At 44.1% G+C, this 9,964-nt stretch overlaps 1 long non-coding RNA gene across 1 annotated transcript; it reads right to left on the minus strand.

The window, feature by feature from the left end:
* Positions 1 to 6,746: 6,746 nt before the first annotated feature.
* LOC124870341 lies at positions 6,747 to 8,829 on the minus strand. The gene is made up of 3 exons (XR_007038740.1): positions 8,678 to 8,829; positions 7,224 to 7,347; positions 6,747 to 7,142 (listed from the first exon to the last, which is right to left on the minus strand). It is a non-coding gene; the product is annotated as an uncharacterized LOC124870341 (long non-coding RNA).
* Positions 8,830 to 9,964: the final 1,135 nt, after the last annotated feature.

A 9,964-nucleotide genomic window follows, 5' to 3' on the forward strand; every position in this document is an offset into this window, starting at 1 on the left:
GACTGGGCCCTTCGGACACAAGGTTATATTTTGATCTAAATTTGGATAACATGTTTATCTTGCTGGAAGGTGGAACTTTTTAGTTGTTTGTATCTAACAAGTTCTTTCAGAATTGCCCTGTTTATCATTCCATCCACCGGCACGAATTCTGATCAACTTCCTTATCCCTGGTGAAGAAAAGCAATCCCCCAGTATGATGCTGCCACTAGTATGTTTTACTGTGCGAATTTGTTGGCTGATGTAAATCAATAGTATCTAGCCAATAGTATTTGGCATGTAGGCCAAAGTTTACAGTTTTGGCCTCCTAAATGGCTTGTTTTAAACTGCAAATTGGACTTCTGTTTGCTTTGTTTTAACAATTAAATTTTTATTGACACGCTTCCATAAAGGCCAGATTTGTGAAATGCATGACTCATTATCCTGTCAACAGAATATCCTACCTGAGTTGTGGATCTCTCTGCAGTTCCTTCATCGATACAGTTGACTCCTTGAGTGCCTCTGTGATTAATGCTCTCCTTGTATTTCTTAGTTTAGGTGGACAGTGATGTATTGTTAGGCTTGTTTTTGTGCCATACTCTTTTTGTTATAAGATCATGCATTGTAAAGTAATTAGTGAAATGTTAGGAGTTTGGGATATAACCAACTCTGCTTTAATCATCCCTTGAACCTTCTCCCTGACCTGATACTGCTTTTTTCCTTAGTATTTGTGATGTTTATTCACTAATGAACTCTAATAAACCTCTGAGGCCTTCGCAGAACAGCTGGATTCATAATGAGATAAAATTGCACACTGCCAACACTGTTTACAGTGGGGAGGGTGTGCTGCTGACCTCAACTCGGGATGTTGTGGATCGGTGGCACGTCTTCCACTGAGTAAGCAGAGCCTGGAGACCTCAGGGTGGGATCTCCTATCTCTGGTGCTGAAGTCACCAAGGGGATTAAAAAGCTCCTCGGTGGTAAGGCCCCAGGGGTGGATGAGATTCGCCCAGAATACCTTAAGGCTCTGGATGTTGTAGGGTTGTGTTAACGCGACTCTGCAGGATCACGTGGACATCGGAGGCCGTTCCACTGGATTGCAGACTGGGGTGGTGGTCCCCCTATTTAAAAAGGTGGACTGTAGAGTGTATTCCAACCACAGGATAGTCACACTCTTAAGCCTCTCTGGCAAGGTCTATTCGGGGGTTCTGGAGAGGTGGGTCCGTTGGATAGTCACACCTTGGATTCAGGAAGAGCAGTGTTGTTTTCGTCCTTGCCGTGGAACACTGAACCAGCTCTACACCCTCAGCAGGATCCTGGAGGGTTCATGGGAGTTCACCCAACCAGTCTACATGTGCTTTGTGGACTTGGAGAAGGTGTTTGACTGTGTCCATCGTGGAATCTTGTGGGGGGTACTCCGGGAGTATGGGGTACCAGACCCTTTGATATGAGCTGTTAGGTCCCTGTACGACCGGTGTCAGAGCTTGGTCTGCATTGCCGTCAGTAAGTTGGACTCATTTCCGGTGAGGGTTGGACTCCACCAAGGTTGCCCTTTGTCACCGATTCTGTTCATAACTTTTATGGGTAGAATTTCTAGGCACAGCCAAGGTGTTGAGGGGATCCGTTTTGGTGGCCGTAGTTCTCTGCTTTTTGCGGATAATGTGGTCCTATTGGCTTCATCAACTCATGATCTACAGCTCTCACTGGACCAGATTGCAGCCGAATGTGAAGCGGCCGGGATGAGAATCAGTGCCTCCAAGTCCGAGGCCATGGTCTTCAGCCAGAAAAGGGTAGAATACCTTCTTCGGGTCGGGGAGAGGTCCTGCCTCAGGTGGAGGAGTTCAAGTATCTTGGGGTCTTGTTCATGAATGAGGGAAAAATGGAGCGGGATATCGATAGACGGATTGGTGCTGCATCAACAGTGATGCGGTGCTCTACCGGTCTGTTGTGGTGAAGAGAGAGCTGAGTCTATGGTCAAGAGCTTTGGGTCATGGCCGAAAGAACGAGATCACAGATACAAGCGGCCGAAATGAGTTTCCTCCGCAGGGTGTTTGGGCTCTCCCTTAGAGATGGGGTGAGAAGCTCAGTCATCCAGGAGGGACTCAGAGTAGACCCACTGCTTCTCCACGTCAAGAGGAGCCAGTTGAGGTGGCATTGGGTTAGGATGCCTCCTGGACGCCTCCCCGGTGAGGTGTTCCGGGCACGTCCCACCAGGTGGAGGCCCAGAGGAAGACGCAGGACACGCTAGAGACGAACTGGCCCAAGTGGCTGGGGAGAGGGAAGTCTGGGTCTCTCTGCTTTGGCTGCTGCCCCGACCCCGGATAAGTGGAAGACAATGGAGGGATGGATGGAAACACATGTGGAAACTAAAAAGGTTTATAACGGGCCAATATGCTTCATATTAAAGGAATGGCAAAACATTTTAATGGTTTGAAACAGAATGTCCTTTAGCTCTTTCTAAACTAGATTTGACACAAAAATGTGAAAGGCCTTTTCTGCAGTCTGTGTTGTATTTGTGCCTTCAGGGCTACAATAGTAACCCAGCACTGCATGTGGCAGACGTCAAAGAGGAGAATCCATATGGCTATTTGTTATAAACTGCATGTTGTAAGGAAATAACATTTTAGGTCATTTTTAGTAACCCTTTAGCAGTTTTTTTGTTGTTTTTTTTTTTTTTGTCAAACTTTGATCTGCCAAAATGTATTTCTGTTGAGGAACTATATTCTAAAAACAGTGTTCAAATTACTTGTTTCTGGCCTTGCAGCCATGAGAGGTTATTAATTATTTAGATGAGGGGGAGAGGTAACGTCACAAAACTGTGTGACAGGGCAATCTCTTGTGAAACAAGGTTTTACTGTTACTTTAAACAAAGACAACATGATTATGTAGTTTAGCATCTTACATTACAGATTAGTGCAGTTAGTGCAGCTGACATTAGAAAAGTAGCCGTCTCTGTGGGTTTTCCTAAAAAAAGTAAGCTCCTGACCGTAACTGAGATTTCTTAAAGGTTGTCAATATTTGCAAACTGAACATGTTCCATAATAAACAGGAGGTGAAAACGTCATCGTCATCTTCCGCTTCATCTGGGATCAGGTCGCGGGGACAGCAGACTCAGTAGACACCAGGGCTTCCCTCTCCCCAGACACCTCCTCCAGCTCCTCCAGGGGGAGTCCAAGGCGTTCCCAGGCCAGCCAAGAAACATGCTCCCATGACAGCCCCACAACATCCAGAGACTTGAGGTACTCAGTGGGGATCACATCCACCCCCGAAGCCCTGCCACTGCGGAGCTTTTTAACCACCTCGGTGACTTCAGCGTGGGTGATGAAAGAGTCCAACCCCGAGTCCCCAGCCTCTGCTTCCAACAGGGAATGCGTGACTGCAGGATTGAGGAGATCCTCGAAGTACTCCTTCCACAGCCCAATAATGTTTTATCCCTGAGGATAAAACAGAGTAGCTTAGCTGGATTTCATTCAGCCTTCCTGTTATCTGCTCTTTGTTGCAGCCCAGGTTAACTGTGCATGTCTTAACGTGACATAGAAAACAGTTTCCTTTTAAATAGTTTACTGATAACAGCTAAGTTAGTTTCTTCTGTGCTTAGTAACAACTTTCACAACAAACAGTAAGGTGACCTGGAAGTGCTTACATATGATGTGTTCACTGACTGGAAAGAGACCAGTTTTTTTTTCAATTTCTTGGTGCATCTCTACCAAAAAGTAACTCATCTTTTACTGCACTGTACTGAAATCTCATACCAATAAAGACTGCTGCTCTTCTCCAACACTGGGCTTTGGAGATTTCATTTTACCTTGCTTACAAACCTCTTCACTGTGTATTTGTGGCAAGATAAACCTGAGTACTCGTCCAGCTCTGTTTTTCACAGTCACAATTTTTTAAACATTTTAATTATTGCTCTAACTGTGGATATAAAGACATTTCTGGAAAAAAGTTACTTTCTTGTTGCTGTCTCCTGACACATGACGATCAACACACATCTGCTGTACTTTAATGGAATGCTGTCTTGTCTCTCCTACTTGGAAGAGTGGCTGAGAAAAATGGGGCTCTCATGTAGCATTTATACCACAGGGAAACAAGAAGTTACAGATTACTTTTGTCTGATTAACTTCATTTATAAGACTGGTTTGGGGCTACCAATAACAATGCAATAAGAGATTTTGTACAAAAAAGAACATTATTAGATGGTTTTTTCCCACACAAAGATTGCGTATTTCTTTTTTTTATACTGTGTGATCGTGCTTCCAATGCTATTTATTTATTTTAAACCCAATCTTAAAAATGTCAAAATGAGGATAGGTTGACCATCTTCTGGTTTGTTAATCTTAACATAGTGACCCATATATATATATATAACAAGAAAATAGCTGTGTGACTTAAATCATGAATTAAGGTTTATTAAAAATAAAGGTTAGAAAGTTGGTAAACTCTAGGGGTACAATCAAAAACTTAAAAAGGGTTACAACATTTATGCAATAATTGTTTAATTTAGTCATTTAATATTTCAGGATCGTACAGGTGTAATTAATGATAAAAGAGCTTTATTGCACAAGATTTTTGAGTCAATATTACAAAGAGACCTTCTCTGATGTGCCATTGTCATGTACTCCAAATTCTTTTTTATTACATTTTGTGGCCTTGTAAGTGCAAGTGTGTGCTGTTGTGAGCATGTCTCCGCTCTGCAGTAGTCTGGGCATTGTTAGTGCCAGTTTGCTTATATGTGAATGCAGGGAGGTTGTTATCAGTCCCGGGAGCTGGATGGGTGGAGGGGAGGGGGGCTATCGATCATTTCTTTTAATTACCCCGAGCATAGCGAGAGGCCTAAATTAACTCCTCTCCTCTGGCTGCTGAAAAAGCCATGCATATTTCACGACCAGGAGACCAATCGTATGTCACTCAGCTCTTCTTCTCTCCTCTGACAAGACAAGACTTATCACCGTTATTTATCTCTCACCCCTCCCCTCTCAACATTCCTCCCTTTCTCCCCAACACGGCAAACATGTTGTCTATGTGCAAAACAAAAGAGTGAATAATGAATATCCCATAGTTGTGGGTGTAAGGTTGTGGATAGACAAAAACAAAAGTGTGAGTCTCAAGTGTCTTGATTGCTTTTTTTTGTTTTGTTTTCTTTTTGTTAGTGTGTACACATGTGCAGTCATGTGTCACATGTGTGTATTTGCTGCTATATGAGAAGAAGTACCCATGGAGATGCATTAGAGGTGTTTTACCATGCTGCTGTCATTGTGGCTTGTCTGCTGGCTGTGTCGCAGAGTGCTGTTTTCCTTCGGGGAACTATTCTGTTTGGGTGCACTCTGCTTCCATCTCTGTCTTTCTTCACACTGCAATTTACTTCACAAAAAAATTCATTCTCTTTTCTTTAGTACACTTCACTATCGAGTGATTGCATCACTACATAATTTTCTTGTTTTCTTTCTTGGTCTCTCTGAAGTAGTTTCTGACAGGTCAACAACAAAGTCAGCGAAAAACATGTGTGGGGCCAGGCTAAAGTAGTCATGCCCTTTGAACTTTTTTACGATTTGTCTGACTGTAACAAGCTTCAATATTCTTTATTGGAATTTTACGTGAAAGATGTGTTGTAATCAGCCACCAAGATCATCCAGTGTATTTTGTACTTAAGCCTTACCAGATATTATTTATAAATAAATATAGGTCTGAACTTTGAATAGGCCATTTTTACAAATGAAAACATTTTTTTTATGTAAACCACCAACTCTGACCAGCTTCCCTGTCACTTCTAATGAAAAGCCTCCCCACAGCATGATGCTGCTGCCACCCTAATTTAGAGTGGAGATGGTATTTTTGTGGTCATGTGCAGTCTTAGTTTTCCATGACATATAGCATTCTGAATGTAAGCCAAAACCTTCAGTTCTGGACATACCTATGTGAGATGTTCAAAGCTTGGTATAGTGTTTTACAACCTAATCTGTATCAAATTTCTTCAGAACTTTCTCCTTTATTGGTCTGCAGTGTTCCTTGGTTTTCATAATGCTATTTCTCAACTACTGTTCTCTAACAAACCTCTGCGGTCTTCAAGCAGACTGTTTACTAATATTTGTTTCTAAAGGGAATTTAATGCATTGTACTTCATTTATGAGTATTAGAGTAAAGGGGACTAAATACAAATACTGTATATGCCACCCTTTTTATATTTTTATTTGTAAAAGAAATACACATATATACACACAAATTTCTTCCCACTTAAAGATTATGTACTACTGTGTTGGTCAATCACATACAATCTTAACAAAATATTAAATGTGGAAAAGTTTAAGAGGTATGGGAACTTTTGTGAGACACCTTAGCAAGCGAGGGGGTAATCAGAGTAAAGATTACAATGGACGGCCTTCTTTATGAATGAGTTGGCCATGAGAAAAATTGTCAAGGACTGATGCCACTCATGAATTCATAAGAAGGTAACGTTGTTGAGTGACAGTACTTGCTGTGATCGTGAGGTTTAAGGTATAAATTTCAATTAATTGAAATTGATTTAGCATTAATTTTCAACCCAGGATTATTGATAATAAAAGCAAATCATCCATCCACCCATACATACATACATACATCCATCCATCCTTTCATTGCAGAGTCATGGGGTGCTGATGCCTCACAACAGTGGTCATTAGGTGAGAGGCGGGGTTTACCCTGGACAGGTTGCCAGTCTATAAAAGTAACTGATATTGTCGTAGTTTTAACACCCGATTTGACCCACGTGCAGCGAACACTCAAGAGACTGAATACAAGCTCTTAAAAGTTTATTTCCCTTCCACTGGAATCAGACAGCAGTCGGCACCAGGGCTGGGCCACACGATGGTGAGGAAGGAAGGAGCTGCCGGGGATTGAAGATGAAGGGGGAGTCCGGGAGGATTCCAAAGGTTTGCACGGAACTTAGCCCGAGGGGGTGGGCGTGCCGCAGCTTAGAGCGAGCCGGAGATGCCAATAGAGAGGGAGCTGGAGACGGAACACGTTGGAGGGAGGACAGGATTCGCTCAGCATGGTTCGAGGAGGTCCCTGAGTGGAGGCCACCAGCTGGAGCTTAACCTGAGGATCTTTCTTGAACATGAAACTTGAACATGAAACTTGATTAGATCTTGACGAGGTTTCCGCCTGGACTTGACTATGGCTTGGATCTGCACCTGAGAAGAAGCGAGGAGAGGGAGAGTTAGCTCAGCTATTTCTTCTTAATAGAAAGAGCACTTTCAGCTTGGCCGATTCACCTTTAACCACAATTGGTAAAACACATAGGTGAAGAAGTGTTGGCAGCCTCCACCTTTTATACATCCTCAGTTGATGACAACCTGTCGCACCTGTGTCCTCTCATCTCCAGGGCTCAAGAGACATCTAGTGGAAGAACACAGTCACTAGCAGGCACCATACAAACAACACAATCTCCCAGAACCCCGACCCGCCCTCAACGGCTGCCACCAGGCAGCCCAAAATAAAAAGGCAGGGAAGAACGATAGGCAGAGATCAGTGATGGGCCGCAGATGTACGACTGGAGCACCCAAGAACGTTTCTCCGGACCGCAGACCTCCCAGTCAACAAGATACTGCCAGCCCATCAACAAGGTACTGCCAGCCCCTACCACATAGATGAGAGTCCACAATCCAGTGGACCGTGTAGACGGGGTGCCCCTGAAAGTCCCAGGCGGGTGGAGGGGGCTTGGCCGGATTGCAAAGCGTGCCGGAGGATAGTGGCTTCAGCTGAAACACATGGAATGTGGAATGTACTCGGAAAATGGGGGGGAAGACGCAGACGAACAGAGGTAGGTCCAACCACGGACTCCACCTCATATGGGCCAGCAGCGGCCTCCCAGATTTGCTTACAATGGCAAATATTATGTTGCACAGATGTGATAGCAATCTCCTTCTCATCAGCCAGGAACAAAGGGGGCTGGTAGCCCAAGGAGACCTCAAAAGGCGAAAAACCAGTAGCAGTGGAGACATGAGAATTGTGTGAATATTCAACCCTGGTTAGAAAAGCACTCCAGTCAGTGGGGTGAGTAGAAGTGAGGAACCTGATGGCTGACTCCAGCTCCTGGTTCATACGCTCCATCTGCCCATTGGATTGGGGGTCATAATCGGAGGTCAGCGATACTTTAGCCTCCAGTGCTGCACAGAACGGTTTCCACACTAGAGACGTGAATTGGAGGCCCCAATCAGATAGGATGTCCTGCGGTATTCCGTGTAGCCAAAAAACATGTTTGACAAGTAACTTAGCTGTTTGAAGGGCCGAAGGCAACTTCCTAAGAGGAACAAGATGACAGGCTTTAGAAAAGCAATCAATAATTGTCAAGTGGCTCCCACTTTTTTGGGCTTACACTGCAGGTTTCCCCCATTTGAAAAGGCAGCTTGCTTCAATAGGATTCAAACTGGATTTCACTCAATGACCCAGAAACAATTTTTCTTTTCTTTCTTTCCTTTATTTTTAAAGTTCACATGTGGTCACAATAGGTGAAAAACCTTAAACACAAAGAAAACACAAAAGGGTTAAGCAAAAACCCAATAAACCACTTTTAACTATTATAAAAATAATAAGCCCTTTAAATGATTATAAATTATTCTTGAAACTAAGTATAACATCCTAAATTAAACACCCAAAAATCAAACAAATAGATTTAAAGCATTAAATATCAGTTTCTACATATATTCAAATACAGTCTGCAGCTCACCAGCTCCTTCCTTTCCTTGAAACAAGCTTTCTCAATCCTGCAGTGTCCATTTTCCAGCACCTCTCTCACACATTCTCAGCAGCTCATGTGTTAGAGAGTACCTCCAAACAATTCATTTAATCATCTCCACCTGGAGCAAACAGGCTGCTGCCACCAGGGTGGGAGACACACCCAGACCTGCACTGAGCCAGAAAGGGGCGGGGCCTGAAGCTCAGCTCAACAATAATGGTTAAAATAGTGGTCATACCATGTGAGCAGGGGAGTCCAGTGACAAAGTCAAGAGCTATGTGCGACCAAGGTCGCTTAGGAATTCTGAGTGGCTAGAGGAGACCCGCTGAGGGCTAATTGGAGGATTTGTTTCTGGCGCGAAACCAGAAAAAAAAAAAAATTCCATAACATCCTTATGTATGGAAGGCCACCAATACTGTCTTGAAATCAGGTCAATAGTCCAACTGGCTCCCTGATAGGTAGAAAACTTTGCTGAATGGAACCAGTGGATAAGACGGGCACGAGGACGGGACAAAAATTCCAATTGGCCGGCCCGGTTCCCGGGTCCAGTTCATCTCGTTAAGCCCACCTCACTACAATCTCAACCTCGAAGGTCAGTGCCCCTACCGTACAGCTGGGAGGGAGGATAGGTGATGGTTGTTTTTCTGACTCATCTGGCAAAAACTGACGTAACAGGGTGTCTTGTTTAGGTTCTTGGACCCTGGTCTATAGGAGATAGTGGGATTAAACCGAGAGAAAAACTGAGACCAACGTGACTGGCGAGAGTTTAATCGCTTGGCTGATTGAATGTAAGACGAGTTCTTGTGGTTCGTCCATAGCAGCATGGGGTGTCTTGCGCCCTCCAGCCAGTGCCACCACTCCTCCAGGGCTAACTTGATGGCCAGGAGCTCTCTGTCACCAATGACATAGTTCCTTTCGGTGCTAGTGAGCCTGCGAGAGAAAAAGGCACATGGGTGAAGTCTTTTGTCATGGTCTGAACTCTGGGACAGGACAGCCCCCACCCCTGTGTCTGACGCGTCCACTTCCAGAATAAACTGTTTACTTGAGTTGGGATGGACTAAAATGGGCGCCTGGGAGAACTTTCTCTTTAATGATTTAAAGGCAGCGTCAGCTTCGGGACTCCACTTGAATTAGACCTTAGCCGAGGCGGAGCGGTTAGGGGGGCGGCAGTTTGACTGTAGCTCCTGATGAATCTATGGTAAAAATTTGCAAAGCCCAGGAATTGCTGTAACTGTTTACGTGAGTCCAGGATTGGCCAGTCAAGAACGACCTTGATCT

Source organism: Girardinichthys multiradiatus, chromosome 6 (genome assembly GCF_021462225.1).
Source record: "Girardinichthys multiradiatus isolate DD_20200921_A chromosome 6, DD_fGirMul_XY1, whole genome shotgun sequence".
NCBI lineage: Eukaryota > Metazoa > Chordata > Actinopteri > Cyprinodontiformes > Goodeidae > Girardinichthys > Girardinichthys multiradiatus.